The following is a 14393-nucleotide window of genomic DNA, read 5'->3' as shown; positions in this document are numbered from 1 at the left end:
CCATCCTTCCCTGACCTCAACCCTATTGAGAACCTTTGGATGCAAGAATTGTGAAGGTGATATCAAAGAAGGGGTCACAGGTTAAGATGTAACTTACCCTGTTAGGATGTTTTTGATTGAAATAGCTTTCGATTTCAGTAAATATGACCATCTAATGCTGCAAATTCTGCAAATGCCCATTTTCAGTTCTTTACAACCTATAAAATGTTTTAACTCTGTTGTGCATAATAATTTGGAACAGTGTATTTTCAGTTTTTTATTTTTGAAATACTGTTATCATTATAAAGTTGTTCAATAAAATTCAAATTATACCCTAATGGTTGATGACTTGAAAATTATACTGACTGTCATTTGCATTGACTAATTATGAAAATCAGAGAAAGATAACATTTGCATAATAATTTGGAATGCAGTGTAGACATAGCTATGCCACCAGAAGGGTATTCTGTAAACTATCTAAAGAAAAGAAGCAGTCTAAACAAAGCTGTTGCTTACATTGTCCCACTGCAATGTGATCTCCCCCTAAATAGGGATAATCAAAAGGTAAGCTATATCAGTTACTTCTTTGTGTGTATTATGTCTATGGCCTCCCTTATATTTTCAGTGTGATTTTCATTTTAGGATGACTGTGAGAGAGGGGGAGTCTTTGCAGCAAACATGCATGAACTGCAAACAACAAGTGGCACTGCATGTTCCTGAAAGCCACAAAGCACACTGCATCACCAGGTAAGCGACTGTCAGTCTTGTGCTAATTCCACAATAGAGCAAGGCTAAAATTTCACTTTTGTGGGTTTGAGTGGGTGCTGTGACACAGAATACTGTGATACTTCCTCAGTACAGTCAACTCAACTTCTCAAGTAAGAGTGAAGTAAGGTGAAAGCAGGGTCATCTCTCTAGGGCCCTTATAGTCTTTATTAATTTGCTTTGGTAATTGTCACTGTCTTTCTTTCTGTTGTTCACTTAAGAGCTGCTTTGAAAAAATCTGTATAAAAGCATCTAGTATAAATTAGTAGTAAATCTAGTATAAAAGCACAATAAAAATCCAAAATGACACTGAGCAGACAACAATATCAAGTCAGCTTTTGTACAATAGTAAATGTTTGATTAAGACTTTAATATCACTGTGTCATGTGATAAAACAAAACAAAACAAAGACTTACTGAACTTATAAAACCAAGTGACATTTGGGCTGTAGTGCTCTTAACTAAAACTGGAAACTGCTGCAATTTTTCAAATCGTTTCAGATCGTTATGCAAACGCATTTGGCCAATTCACGGAAAAGAAAGTCGACAGAAATATAGGACACACATAATAACTGCTAAAATATTCGCACAGAAAACGTTTCTCAGGTCAGTCGGAGGACCTGTGCATGGTACGAACAGTGCGTGTATATAGCCGTACAGCTGCAAGCGCCACTGCGGCCACATATCTAACCAAATTTAGCCGCACCACCAGGAAAAGAGGAGGAGGGAGATTGAGGTGCCGTAGGCCGGATAAAGATACCCCGAATTAGTAAATACAAAAAACTTCCAAACCCATTTAAGGGCAAAAATTTTATTGATGTTCAACAAATAAAAAACAGAGATAATACTGATATACAAATGATAAAGCTTGGGTTGCTGAATATTAGATCCCTTTCTTCAACATATTGTACTTATTGTAAATTATATTATCACAGACAATAATCTAGATGTGCTGTGTTTGACAGAAACTTGGCTAAAACCGGACGATTACATTACTTTAAATAAGTCTAGCCCTATAGGTTACGATTATTGACACAATCCTCGTCAGAAAGGCAAAGGGGGAGGTGTTGCTGTAATTTATAGTAATATGTTCAGTATTACTCAAAAGTCCTTCAAATATAATTCCTTCGAAGTGATGGTGCTTTATGTAACGTTATGTAAGTTGACATTTGTGCTGGCTACTGTATACAGGCCACCAGGACACCATACAGACTTTGTCAAAGAATTTGCTGATTTTCTATCAGAGTTAGTCCTAGCTGCAGATAAAGTCCTTGTTGTTGGTGATTTTAATATTCATGTAGATAATGAAAAAGACGCATTAGGATTGGCATTTGCAGATATTCTAAACTCTATTGGTGTTAGACAACATGTGTCAGGACCCACTAATTGTCATAATCATACTTTAGATCTAATATTGTCACATGGAATCGATATTGATGCCGTTGAAATTCTGCAGCAGAGCGATGACATCTCAGATCATTATTTAGTCCCGTGTATACTACATTTAGTCAAGGCTGCAAAACCGCCACCCAGCCATAAATATGGTAGAACCATCACTTCTACCACTAAAGATCGCTTTATAAATAATCTTCCTGATCAGTTTCATCACCTTAGCGTACCAGATAGCTTAGAAGACCTCAATGTTGCAACAGAAACTATTGACTCTCTCTTTTCCAGCACATTACACTCAGTAGCTCCTCTGCACTTAAAGAAGATTAAGAAAACTAATCCAACGCCGTGGTACAACGAGCACACTCGGGCCCTTAAGAGAACAGCCAGGAAATGGAGCGCAGCTGGAAGTAAACAAAACTAGAAGTTTTTCGCATTTCGTGGAGAGAGAGAATGATTGAGTACAGAAAGGCCTTAAAAAATGCTAGATCTACTTATTTTTCAAATCTCTTAGAAGAAAACAAACACAACCCTAGGTATTTATTTGATACAGTGGTTAAATTAACAAAATATAGAGCTTCAACTTCCGATGTTTCCAAACAGCACAGCAGTAATGACTTAATGAACTTTTTTACTTGCAAGATTGACAATATTAGAGAGAAAATTATAACCATGCAATGGTCTACTACAGTATCGCGTCAGACAGTGCATTGTAGTGTCCCTGAGGAAAAATTTAATTCATTCGTTGCTATAGGAGAGGAAGAATTCTCTAAACTTGTTAAATCATCAAAATCAACAACATGTATGTTAGACCCTATACCGACTAAGCTATTGAAAGAGATGCTTCCGGAGGTCATAGATCCTCTTCTTAATATCATTAATTCATCTTTATCACTAGGATACGTACCAAAAACTTTTAAGCTGGCTATCATTAAACTTCTTATTAAAAAACCACAACTTGATCCTAGGGAATTAGTCAATTACAGGCCGATCTCGAATCTACCTTTTCTGTCAAAAATACTAGAAAAGGCAGTTTCATCACAACTATGTTCCTTCTTAGAAAGAAATGGTATCTGTGAGGATTTCCAGTCAGGATTTAGACTGTACCATAATACTGAGACTGCTCTCATTAGAGTTACAAATGATTTGCTCTTATCATCAGATCGTGGTTGTATCTCTCTATTAGTGTTACTGGATCTTAGTGCTGCATTTGACACTATTGATCACAATATTCTTTTAAATAGACTCGAAAATTATGTTGGCATTAGTGGAATTGCATTGTCATGGTTTAAATCATACTTAAAAATCATACGAAAATTATGTTGGCATTAGTGGAATTGCATTGTCATGGTTTAAATCATACTTATCTGACCGTCTGACCGATAAGACATGTCATATCGATCACAAGTTCAATATGGAGTACCGCAAGGCTTAGTACTAGGACCGTTGTTTTTCACTCTGTACATGCTACCCTTAGGAGATATCATTAGGAAGCATGGCGTTAGTTTTCACTGTTACGCTGATGATACTCAGCTCTATATTTCTTCTCGCCCTGACGAAACTTACCAATTCACAAAATTAACGTAATGCATAGCTGATATAAAAAATTGGATGACCAGTAATTTCTTACTACTAAATTCAGAAAAAACAGAGATTCTAATTATTGGACCAAAAACTTCTTCACGTAATAACCTAGAATACTGTCTAACACTTGATGGATGTTCTGTTAAGTCTTCGTCATCAGTAGGGTTGGGTATCGAGAACCGGTTCCATTTTAGAACCGGTTCCAAATTAAAAAAAAAACGATAAGATGCGTGCATTTCAATTCTGTTTATTGATTCCTGACTTTTTTTCAGTCATTCTCGCATGGTGAACAGCAGTGAGCATTTTACAGTTGTATCTATCTGCTAGGACCTGCGACAAGGACCTTATCTCATCAGGCACATACGCAGCTCATTACAATCTGCACTGACTTTTGCTTCAACGTGGCATTAATCTGAAGGAATGCACCGTTCACATGTCGCGTCTAAAAACGCGTGGAAAGCGTGGCCGCGCCACTTTCTCCTCCTTTCCAAAGCACTTTCACTCCCGTGGCGTCTGTCGTTGCTATGCAACCATGAACTGGCTACGCAAGATGACGAGGACGTATCAGCAAAGGATTAATTGATTTCTAGCCCTTGCATTAGCTTTACTAGATATATATTTATGGAGATGAGAAATAAAACCCGGCTGAGCTTTTGATGTTGTTACGGAAAGGCCGAAGCTGATCGGTTGGTTCGTGGCACATGACCTGCGGTGTGCTTGAGGCATTCTGAAAAGCATACAGGCGCGCCTGGAAACATTTGAAATAACGTGCCTACATAATAACGAACTTGCGCGTGCAAAAGACGCGATATGTGAACTCTAACCCAGCCGCGAGTCCTAAAGCACCAGATACAGCTAATATTAGCAATAGCAGCATCTCACACTCAGGTACAAAAACAGGTACAGCCTACTGTTTATAGCCTAAATGTGGCAAGAATAAAAGGTAAAAACATTATTTTCTCTCCATAAAAAAAAAAAAAATGGAATCGGAATCGAGAATCGATAAGAACCGTATTCGATAAGCAGAATCGGAATCGTTAAAATTAAAACGATACCCAACCCTAGTCGTCAGTTAGGAACCTGGGTGTGCTCTTTGATACCAATCTTTCATTTGAAGGCCATGTTTCTAGCATCTGTAAAATTGCATTCTTCCATTTTAAAAATATATCTAAACTACGACATACGCTCTCAATGAAAAATGCGGAACAGTTAGTTCATGCGTTCATGACCTCAAGGCTAGATTACTGTAACGCTCTACTGGGTGGTTGTTCTGCTCGCCTGATAAACAAACTACAGCTCGTACAAAACGCAGCAGCTAGAGTTCTTACTAGAACCAGGAAGTATGACCATATTAGCCCAGTTCTGTCAACACTGCATTGGCTTCCTGTTAAACATCATATAGATTTTAAAATCTTGCTAATTACTTACAAAGCACTAAATGGTTTAGCTTCCCAGTACCTGAGCGAGCTCCTAATTCATTATAGTCCTTCACGTCTATTGCGATCTCAGAATTCAGGCCAGCTGATAATACCTAGAATATCAAAATCAACTGCAGGTGGTAGATCCTTTTCCTATTTAGCACCTAAACTTTGGAACATTCTTCCTATCACTGTTCGGGAAGCAGACACACTCTGTCAGTTTAAATCTAGATTAAAACACATCTGTTTAAACTTGCATACACAAATCATTATCTACTTCTATAATTCAAATCATGTAAATTGTTAGGCTGCATAGATTAGGTCAGCCGGAACCAGGAACACTTCCCATAACACCTGATGTACTCGCTACATCATAATAAGAATGGCGTCTACGCTAATATTAGTGTCTCTCTGTTTATCCCGAGGTTTGCTGCAGCCTGCCAGATCCAGGCCGTATCCAGATTAGATGAAGGACCTGCATCTAGACATGATGATAACACAGCCCTGATGTTTCAACTAAACTATCCCCTGCGACCGGCCTCCTTCCCTTTCCTTTCCCTATGTATAGATAAAACGTTATCAAAATTATTCCAGTTTGCATAGATCCGCGGACACAACTAATTTTTCTGCATTATGCGGACCAGACAAGTAATTTGGCAAATATCACTTTTTTTAAAAAGACCAAGCTTCTGCACACATGCACACTCAACACGCTAACCTATAGACTAAACATGTAAATGAACAACAAGAATGCATTAGGGGTATTCGGTTTCTGGTGGGAAAGGTGTCTTTTAATAATAATTAACAATTTTTACAACGGAAGTGATTCAATCAAAAACCAACTTAGCTCGATAATAATTTTCCTATTGTCACTGTGAAGTCACTCTGTGACTCTGCCTCTCTAAGGCATCCCTTTTATAGCTAATCATGTTACAGACATGATATCAATTAACTTAATTATTTGCTAGATGTTCTCCCAGCTGAATTTTTTCAAAATGTCTTGCTTTTTCAGCCATTTGTTGCCCCTGAACCAACTTTTTTGAGACCTGTAGCAGGCATCAAATTTGAGCTCCTTTAGTGGATACAAGTGTAAAATTTCTCAGTTTAAACATTTTATCTATGTTCTGTTGTGAATAAAAGATTGGCTCATGTGATTTGAAAGTCTTTTAGTTTTCAGTTTATTCAAATTGAAAAAACGTCCCAGCTTTTCTGGAATTCGGGTTGTAGTTAGGAGTAACAAGAAGGAAGCAGAGATGAGACACACTTTTCAATGAAAATATAATGTATTGGAGTTAAATGATGACAGGGTGTTGATAATCCTGGACAAAAATTGTCACACAATTTGTTTTACTAGTTATCACAACTACGCAATATACTTACAAAATCTTTAGACATTTTTAAGAATATTTAAATAAAGGCTGAATATGTCAATTTTCCTAAGCCAAACATCACTTTTGGCCACTACTGCTTGGCAGTTTGACTTCTAACATGTAACGGAGTAATTTTCGCTGTAAGGTATCTGTACTTCTACTCAAATATGGTTTTCAGGTACTCTTTACACCTCTGCTCTTTCTACAGTAACGACTTCTAAAACAGCTCTCTTTCGAGTGAATCCTCATGTGGACCTTAAGGTTACTTTGAAATCTGAAACTCTTTCCACACTGATCACATGTGAAAGGCTTCTCTCCAGTGTGAATATTCATGTGTTCCCTAAGGCTTAGTTCTCGTTTGAAGCCATTCCCGCACAGAGTGCAGGTGTAAGGCTTTTCTCCAGTGTGAGTTCTTATGTGGGCTATAAGGTTTCCTTTTTGACTGAAACTCTGTCCACACTGTTGACATGTGAAAAGGCTCTGTCCAGTGTGAATTCTCATGTGGACTTTAAGGTTTCCTTTATGTGTGAAACTCTTTCCACACTGTTGGCAGGTGTAAGCCTTCTCTGAGTGTGAACTTTCATGTGGACTTTAAGGTTTCCTTTATATGTGAAACTCTTTCCACATTGTTGGCAGGTGTACGGCTTTTCTCCCGTATGAATTCTCATATGGACTTGAAGGTTTCCATGTTGATCAAAACTCTTTCCACACTGTTGGCAGGCGAAATATCTTTTAGTTCCTGTCTTTTGAACTCTTTTTCGTGAGGAAGTCTTTTTAGCCCATGTCGATCTTTCCCCAGTCATGAAATCATGATGTTCATCATAATGTTCTTTCTCTTCTTCCCTTTCATTAAGTTCAAGGCTCGCCTCTTTCAGTGCTATTAGATCTAGGACAAAAATAGACATAAAACAATTTAGACATTTAATGCATCAAAACCAACAACATGTATGAAATATACCCTATCCTATGGATCAGGGATAGGCAGCTTTGGTCCTGGAAGGCCACTGTCTTGCAGAGTTTAGTTTTATCCCTAATCAAATACACCTGCCTGTAATTTTCAAGCAGTCCTGAAGACTTGGGTTAGATTTTGGGATTGGGTTAAATTTTGCAGGTGTGTTTGATCAAGGATGGAGCTAAACTCTGCAGAATAGTGTTGCTCCAGGACCAGAGTTGCCCATCCCATCCATAAATCTTATACTCAATACACCAGTGGTTTTCAAGCCTAGTCCAAAGGGACCCACCACTGCACATTTTGTATGTCTGCTTTCTTATAATTATCTTGAATGGATTTGTCTGTCTTCTTCCTGCCTGAGCACACCATTACAGAAGAACTGACCAATAAAGAAAAATTATCCTGGCTGAAGACCTCCTATGGGACCTGTGGCAGAATGGTCAGCCTTTGGAGAGGTATGTGGAGGAGTTTATCGAGCTTTCCCATCAGGTGAGCTGGTCTAGTCGAGTCGATAAACATTCTTTATTTAAATGGTTCACATTTTGAAGCAGAAGAAGTTAAAGTAAAGAAGAATCTTCCTCATCCAGTCCCCTCTGAAACACACGACCTTGCCAGCTCACCCCACGCCGGAGCCCTCCACATACGGCTCCAATGGATCCATCCATTTCTGCCTTCTGGCTACCTGTCCACAGCCAAAAAGTGGGCCCCTGAACTGCCGGCTCCACCCTGGTCACCCGAGCTCCCAGCTTCACCCTGGCTGCCCGAACTGCTTGCACTGCCATGGCCACCCGAACTGCTTGCACCGCCACGGCCACCCGAACTGCCGCACCGCCATGGCCACCCGAACTGCCGCACCGCCATGGCCACCCGAACTGCCTGCACCACCATGACATCCTGAACAGCCAGCTCCACCCTTGCCACCTGAAGGGTCGGATCAGCCCTGGTCACCTGCACGGTCGATTAACACCCTGGAGGTCTCTTACCCCCAGTTTCACAGACAAGGCTTAAGCTAGTCCTAGACTAAAATGCATGTTTGAGCTGTTTTAACTGAAAGCAACTTGTACTGACATATCTTAAAATATGTCAGTGTTATTGTTTTGTCTCAAGATGCACACCAGTAATGTTATTTTCTAGTGTACGCTTATAAAAGCTACTTAAATATCCTAATTGAACTAAGGCCTAATCCTGGCTTAGGCTAAGCCCTGTTTGTGAAACTGGGCCTTAACCTGCCAGCACCTGCCCACGACCTCCAGGGTTTATCCTTCAATCTGATTTATTTTGCCTCACGTAACTAACGGTAAAAAAGTTTCCATTTAATACAATACTACTTAATCATGAATAACATGTGTTTTTATATGTAAGTAACATTCAGAAACTGTATTTGAAACAAAATTAATTAGGATCAGTAGGCTAAATAAATACTGATGAAGAAATTATGTATGGATTATTACTGATTTTATTTGACACGCAAAATCCAGTTTAATGGTGCAACGCAAAAATATTCAATAGTGCGAAAGTTGTAACTTACACACAGAGAAGATGGCGCCGAGCATGGCAGCCGTATTGCGAGCTCCAATCAGACTTTGTAGTTCTTCATCTGTTTTGCTTGTTATTTTGTTGTTTTTCGTGCTGGATGTTGTCACTAAAAGTGTCTACGACAGACACATGCTTTTAAAGATTGGTTCCTTTGTCACGCACCACAACCCAGACTTCACGTTCTTGAACGCCGGCGCTTTGTTTACAGACACTGCATCAGAGCCCTTTGTCTGGGCCGCATGGTTGCAACCGAAGAAACGCCATGGGGAAAGAGGAAAGAGATTCCCCTCCGACCTCCTCTCCCAACCATTCTTCTGGCTAACGTTCAGTCACTGGACAACAAACTTTGTGAACTGCGGGCGCGCATCTCCTATAAACGAAAAACAAGGGACTGCTGCATTGCTTGCCTCACAGAAACCTGGATGTCTGCAGAGGTTCCAGATTCAACCATTGAGCTAACGGAGTTCTCTGTGCACCGCAAGGGGAAAAGCAGAGGAGGGGGCATTTGTTTCTTTATCAGCAATTCATGGTGTAATGAGAGGAACCTACACTCTATTAGATCCTTTTGCTCATCCACGCGACTGCTGCTTTCTCTTGTTGTGGAAGCGTTTTGTGCAGTCGAGGCAGTGCTTGCGTCGTGGTCTCGGAGCGGATGATGCCATAACATAACTCGAGCTACAGCAGGGAACAGTCAGACTCACAGAACCATTTTCACAGTTCGTGTTTTATTCCAACCTCAAGATGAACTCGTATAACTGTCTTCCACAAACGTCCCACTATCAACAGCGTTACTTATTAAACTAAAACAAATTAGCAAAAGAAAATGAAATATAACCGTATACATGCGGTATTCATAGTGCATATGATGTAGACAGTTCAGTAGTAGAGGATGGTTGTTTTTAAAGGGGCCACACCTCTATTCCACTCATTACAATACTATTTCAGTTTTATGAATGTTTGCTTAATGCACTTAACTTTTTTAATACATCCTGACTACTTCAGCTAGCTTTATAAATTTAGTACTGTATACTTAATGCAATTTTTGTGCAATAGCAACCTTTGCTAATAGATTAGAATGTAAGTTTTTTTTTTTCTGCTAAGTTATCAATATGTGATAAACATACCAGAATACCCCAGGTGGTACACAGTTGTATTTTTAGTTCTTTTTTTTTTTATACTTTATTTTTATTCCTTTTTTGACAAGAAAAAAAAGGAAAAGAAAACCAGACAGACAGACCAAGGGACATCAGGCAAAATCATCATAGATTAACAGAAGTGCTCAACATCATGTAAAACAGAAAAGGAAAAGAAAAGAAAAGGGAAGAAATAATTAAATAAATGAAAATAAATAAATAAAGGCATATACATCTCAATTTGTATTCAAATAAGATATCCATTTTTCCCAGTATGCTTCACATTTCTTTCGGGCATGTCTCAGAGAGAAAGTCAAATGTTCCATATCATAAATTTCCTTAACTATTTCTATCCATTCATCAATTGTCAGGGAATCTTTACTTAGCCATTTCCTAGTTATTGCTTTCTTGCTACCTGCTAAAAGTATTTGTAACAAATATCTATCTGTTTTTCTCAGCCCTGTTGGTAGATTTCCTAAGTATATAACACTGAAATTAAACTCGAGCTCTGAGCCGAATATTGACCTAATTACCTTCACCACCTCTATCCAATACAAAGAAATAATAGGGCATTCCCAAAAGATATGGAAGTGACCAGCAGACATATTACCACACATTCTCCAACACTGACCATATTCAGGATTGTTACTCTGTGTCTTTTTTATATTAGGGATTATAAAGAATCTTAAAGTGTTTTTCCAGGTGAATTCCCTCCACAAACCTGAGCTAGAAGTGGTAGATTGTGTCCTGCATATATTCGACCAGTCATCCTCGCTCATCTTTATGTTAGTTTCTTTCTCCCACCTCTTTTTTACATACATTGTTGAAAGCCCCCTGTATTTTTAGTTCTATATTTTTTTTTTTCGTTTTGATTTAAAGTATTGCAATATATCGATATATATATATATATCGTATTGTGATACAAACCCGATTCCAAAAAAGTTGGGACACTGTACAAATTGTGAATAAAAAAGGAATGCAATGATGTGGAAGTTTCAAATTTCAATATTTTATTCAGAATACAACATAGATGACATATCAAATGTTTAAACTGAGAAAATTTATAATTTTAAGGGAAAAATAAGTTGATTTTAAATTTCATGGCATCAACACATCTCAAAAAAGTTGGGACAAGGCCATGTTTACCACTGTGTGGCATCCCCTCTTCTTTTTATAACAGTCTGCAAACGTCTGGGGACTGAGGAGACAAGTTGCTCAAGTTTAGGAATAGCAATGTTGTCCCATTCTTGTCTAATACAGGCTTCTAGTTGCTCAACTGTCTTAGGTCTTCTTTGTCGCATCTTCCTCTTTATGATGCGCCAAATGTTTTCTATGGGTGAAAGATCTGGACATTTCAGTACCCGGATCCTTCTTCTACGCAGACATGATGTTGTAATTGATGCAGTATGTGGTCTGGCATTGTCATGTTGGAAAATGCAAGGTCTTCCCTGAAAGAGACGACGTCTGGATGGGAGCATATGTTGTTCTAGAACTTGGATATACCTTTCAGCATTGATGGTGCCTTTCCAGATGTGTAAGCTGCCCATGCCACACGCACTCAAGCAACCCCATACCATCAGAGATGCAGGCTTCTGAACTGAGCGCTGATAACAACTTGGGTTGTCCTTGTCCTCTTTAGTCCAGATGACATGGCGTCCCAGTTTTCCAAAAAGAACTTCAAATTTTGATTCGTCTGACCACAGAACAGTTTTCCACTTTGCCACAGTCCATTTTAAATGAGCCTTGGCCCAGAGAAAACGCCTGCGCTTCTCGATCATGTTTAGATATGGCTTCTTTTTTGACCTATAGAGTTTTAGCCGGCAACGGCGAATGGCACGGTGGATTGTGTTCACCGACAATGTTTTCTGGAAGTATTCCTGAGCCCATGTTGTGATTTCCATTACAGTAGCATTCCTGTATGTGATGCAGTGCCGTCTAAGAGCCCGAAGATCACGGGCATCCAGTATGGTTTTCCGGCCTTGACCCTTACGCACAGAGATTGTTCCAGATTCTCTGAATCTTTGGATGATATTACGCACTGTAGATGATGATAACTTCAAACTCTTTGCAATTTTTCTCTGAGAAACTCCTTTCTGATATTGCTCCACTATTTTTCGCTGCAGCATTGGGGGAATTGGTGATCCTCTGCCCATCTTGACTTCTGAGAGACACTGCCACTCTGAGAGGCTCTTTTTATACCCAATCATGTTGCCAATTGACCTAATAAGTTGCAAATTGGTCCTCCAGCTGTTCCTTATATGTACATTTAACTTTTCCGGCCTCTTATTGCTACCTGTCCCAACTTTTTTGGAACGTGTAGCTCTCATGAAATCCAAAATGAGCCAATATTTGGCATGACATTTCAAAATGTCTCACTTTCAACATTTGATATATTTTATTCACAATAGAATATAGATAACATAAGTTTATGAGATTTGTAAATTATTGCATTCCTTTTTTATTCACAATTTGTACAGTGTCCCAACTTTTTTGGAATTGGGTTTGTATATAGAGTATCATGATATGTATCGTATCGTGAGGTCCTTGCCAATACACAGCCCTAATGCTAAGACATACTAGTATTTTATATCATAGCTTTAATGAACATGGAATAACAATATAGACTGTTGGATTACTGATATTATAATCATATTGAATAATCTAAGATTAGCTGTCTCTTACCTGGAGACTCAATTAGGTAACACAAAATATCAGGAAACGACACCTCTGGTCATTCCATCATTTGTCCAGTCATGGATACTGTATAGACAATCCGACCCAACATGGCTCAGTTTCAAGTGGCAGAGGTGATTCTAGGTATATATACATTTCCAGTCAGGGGGAAAGGATTGTTTTTCCCCATGCCGATGCCACATCCCCAGCTATGACACGACACCAACCAAGTCTATTACTGCTCTTTATGTTCAGGCATGTTTAAATGTTACTACAGCACTTTTGAGCATGATCAGAAAACAAATATTATACTTTTTCATTGTTGTTCTCTATTCAGAAGAAGATATTAGGTTTAATGTTGCACAAAATTGTTTTGGCTACTTCTGTAATATTATACTTCTGTATATATATATAATATATATATATATATATATATATATATATATATATATATCTCTATCTATATATATATCTCTATTTCTGTAGAGCTGGACATTTTAATAAGGATCAAATGACTGAGTTCAGCTGTGAGAATAAAACCAACCTGTTTGTTCCTCAGTATCTTCATGTTTCACACTGAATGTTTCTTCAATCTTCATGTCTTCAGTCTCATCTTTAATAATTATCTTCACATCTTCACTTTCCTCTTTAATAAACTCAATCTTCACATCTTCACTCTCCTCTTTAATAAACTCCATCTTTAAGAAGAGAATAATTAATAGTTATTGGTCTTCAATGAACTGTTTAGACAAAAAAAAAAAACACTAAAAACTAACGCTGCAAATTAATAAACACTTCATATTTATAATCTACATTTGGTATTTAATGAATTACAGATTATATTTAAAAGATGACTCTCTGATGAAAACATAATTAGTTAGTTTGTTTGTGTTTGTTGTTCTCGTTCATGTTCACTGTTTGAGCAGCACGTGTCGTGATTCACTGAATCATTTCTCAAAGTATTTGATTCAATTGACTCGGAGTTGAAAAGTTCAGTTTCTCCATCATTACTCGCCAGAGACTGAACTCGTGTTCATGATAAACTGATTTATGATATATAGAGAGAAATGAGACGCAGGTTTACTGTTTCTCATCAGTGGATGAGCTTTACTCACACAAATATCCTTCATTACACTTAGATAAAACATTACAATGTTACATTAGATAGTAAATAAACTCATTTCACATCGCTTGTAAAAAAATAAATAAATAAATAAACACAATTATAAATCACTGAACTGTTTCTATCGTTTTAAACGGATTAATTTTTGAAAACAAACCTTTCTTCAGCAGAATCACAACAGATGCAGGAGCGCGGCGCAGTCTTATGACGTCATGTCGTCGCTCCAAAATAAAAGTCCTGTTCAGACGCTGCATTGTCTACAATCACAGAAGTGCATAGAAATCTAACTGTTTTTACCAGATAATCTTTGTATTAAAATCAAAACAAAAATAAAAAAATGTGGACAAGTTAATCTGAGTCTAAACATGGGTATAAAATATGTAAAAAATTATCTTGTATTATGTATAAATTATGAATCAGTATAAATAAAAGAAGCACTCAAAATTTCAAGTATAAATGTAGTTTATTCAAT

The 14393-nt window shown here is 38.0% G+C and overlaps 1 protein-coding gene and 1 long non-coding RNA gene across 10 annotated transcripts in view; both read right to left on the bottom strand.

Annotated features, from left to right (window-relative positions):
• LOC127508736 (stonustoxin subunit alpha-like) overlaps positions 1–14393 on the bottom strand; it is a 553058-nt gene that overhangs the window by 426662 nt on the left and 112003 nt on the right. The gene's annotated exons all lie outside the window — the stretch shown is intronic.
• Positions 6396–14167, bottom strand: LOC127508939 (uncharacterized). The gene is made up of 3 exons (XR_007929012.1): positions 14079–14167; positions 13343–13496; positions 6396–7390 (listed from the first exon to the last, which is right to left on the bottom strand). It is a non-coding gene; the product is annotated as an uncharacterized LOC127508939 (long non-coding RNA).

Source organism: Ctenopharyngodon idella, chromosome 3 (assembly GCF_019924925.1).
Source record: "Ctenopharyngodon idella isolate HZGC_01 chromosome 3, HZGC01, whole genome shotgun sequence".
NCBI classification, from domain to species: Eukaryota; Metazoa; Chordata; class Actinopteri; order Cypriniformes; family Xenocyprididae; genus Ctenopharyngodon; species Ctenopharyngodon idella.
The sequence above is the reverse complement of the archived record's forward strand: the minus strand, read 5'-3'. Positions and strand labels throughout refer to the sequence as shown.